Source organism: Syngnathus scovelli, unplaced genomic scaffold, assembly GCF_024217435.2.
Source record: "Syngnathus scovelli strain Florida unplaced genomic scaffold, RoL_Ssco_1.2 HiC_scaffold_32, whole genome shotgun sequence".
NCBI lineage: Eukaryota > Metazoa > Chordata > Actinopteri > Syngnathiformes > Syngnathidae > Syngnathus > Syngnathus scovelli.
Window position 1 is genome coordinate 67,501 of NW_026061412.1, and position 2,500 is coordinate 70,000.

General features: G+C 62.0%; 1 non-coding gene across 1 annotated transcript; it reads right to left on the bottom strand.

The window, feature by feature from the left end:
• Positions 1 to 112: 112 nt before the first annotated feature.
• Positions 113 to 231, bottom strand: LOC125966217 (5S ribosomal RNA). Its single transcript, XR_007480179.1, has one exon. It is a non-coding gene; the product is annotated as a 5S ribosomal RNA (ribosomal RNA).
• Positions 232 to 2,500: the final 2,269 nt, after the last annotated feature.

The following is a 2,500-nucleotide window of genomic DNA, read 5'->3' on the forward strand; positions in this document are numbered from 1 at the left end:
TAGTTTCAATGTCGGAGTTTAAATTAGGCTTGCTGTTTCCGGATGCCATTCGTGATGGGTGTTGTAAAAAATAGCTTCTTAAACGATTGAAGTGCACATAAGAAAAAGAAAAAGCTTACAGCACCTGGTATTCCCAGGCGGTCTCCCATCCAAGTACTAACCAGGCCCGACCCTGTTTAGCTTCCGAGATCGGACGAGATCGGGCGTTCTCAGGGTAGTATGGCCGTAAGCCGTGAGGTGACCCAACATTTTGCAATTTATAGACACAATCGCCCCTGAAACTAGCGAGCGAGCCAATGAAGCCTTCAAAACTGCTTCGGCACATGGAGACCAAGCATCCTGCATTAAAAGACAAACCTTAACCACTTCGGGTTTCATTGTCTCCGATTACGCCTGGATGGGACCGGCTCGTTTCTGAGAAACAAGCTCGGTGCTCCCAATAATTCAACGTAATGGTGACTTTTATTTTTATGTGGTTTATATTTGTTTTTATGCCAGTCGTATCATTTTATTTAATCGTATTTACCGTATTTGCCGGTGTACAGGTCGACTCGGTGTATAAGTCGACCCCCTAAAATTCGACGGAAATTTACGATTTTATGATATATCCTTTGTATAAGTCGAGCTCAATTGTTGCATTATATTAAACTTCAAAATTCAATATGCGAAATTTATTGACGAAATGTGTTCAAATTCTGGGAGGCCGTGCGCATGCTGCTGTTTATAAGCACCGCGGAGGAGATCGCGGCCGGCGAGCTCGCGCACGCCGCCCGGCACCAACGGGAGGCCGGAAATAGCTCCAAGCCGAGCGGATCGGCACTTTATAAGCACCGCGGAGGAGATCGCGGCGCCTCATTGGACTTCCAGCCGCCGGCGAGCTCGCGCACCCGCCCGGCACATCCGGGAGGCCGTGCGCACGAGCCAAGTGGCCGAAAATAGCCCCCGCCGAGCGGATCGGCTGTTTATAAGCACCGCGGAGGTGGTCGCGGCGCCTCATTCGACTTCCAGCGGCCGGCGAGCTCGTGCACCCGCCCGGCACATCCGGGAGGCCGTGCGCACGAGCCAAGTGGCCGAAAATAGCCCCGCCGAGCGGATCGGCTGTTTATAAGCACCGCGGAGGTGGTCGCGGCGCCTCATTCGACTTCCAGCGGCCGGCGAGCCCGCGCACCCGCCCGGCACATCCGGGAGGCCGTGCGCACGAGCCAAGTGGCCGAAAATAGCCCCCGCCGAGCGGATCGGCTGTTTATAAGCACCGCGGAGGTGGTCGCGGCGCCTCATTCGACTTCCAGCGGCCGGCGAGCTCGCGCACCCGCCCGGCACATCCGGGAGGCCGTGCGCACGAGCCAAGTGGCCGAAAATAGCCCCCGCCGAGCGGATCGGCTGTTTATAAGCACCGCGGAGGTGGTCGCGGCGCCTCATTCGACTTCCAGCGGCCGGCGAGCTCGCGCACCCGCCCGGCACATCCGGGAGGCCGTGCGCACGAGCCAAGTGGCCGAAAATAGCCCCCGCCGAGCGGATCGGCTGTTTATAAGCACCGCGGAGGTGGTCGCGGCGCCTCATTCGACTTCAAGCGGCCGGCGAGCTCGCGCACCCGCCCGGCACATCCGGGAGGCCGTGTGCACGAGCCAAGTGGCCGAAAATAGTCCATGCCGAGCGGATCGGCTGTTTATAAGCACCGCGGAGGTGGTCGCGGCGCCTCATTCGACTTCCAGCGGCCAGCGAGCTCGCGCACCCGCCCGGCACATCCGGGAGGCCGTGCGCACGAGCCAAGTGGCCGAAAATAGCCCCCGCCGAGCGGATCGGCTGTTTATAAGCACCGCGGAGGTGGTCGCGGCGCCTCATTCGACTTCAAGCGGCCGGCGAGCTCGCGCACCCGCCCGGCACATCCGGGAGGCCGTGCGCACGAGCCAAGTGGCCGAAAATAGCCCCCGCCGAGCGGATCGGCTGTTTATAAGCACCGCGGAGGTGGTCGCGGCGCCTCATTCGACTTCCAGCGGCCGGCGAGCCCGCGCACCCGCCTGGCACATCCGGGAGGCCGTGCGCACGAGCCAAGTGGCCGAAAATAGCCCCCGCCGAGCGGATCGGCTGTTTATAAGCACCGCGGGGGTGGTCGCGGCGCCTCATTCGACTTCCAGCGGCCGGCGAGCTCGCGCACCCGCCCGGCACATCCGGGAGGCCGTGCGCACGAGCCAAGTGGCCGAAAATAGCCCCCGCCGAGCGGATCGGCTGTTTATAAGCACCGCGGAGGTGGTCGCGGCGCCTCATTCGACTTCCAGCGGCCGGCGAGATCGCGCACCCGCCCGGCACATCCGGGAGGCCGTGCGCACGAGCCAAGTGGCCGAAAATAGCCCCCCCGAGCGGATCGGCTGTTTATAAGCACCGCGGAGGTGGCCGCGGCGCCTCATTCGACTTCCAGCGGCCGGCGAGCTCGCGCACCCGCCCGGCACATCCGGGAGGCCGTGCGCACGAGCCAAGTGGCCGAAAATAGCCCCCGCCGAGC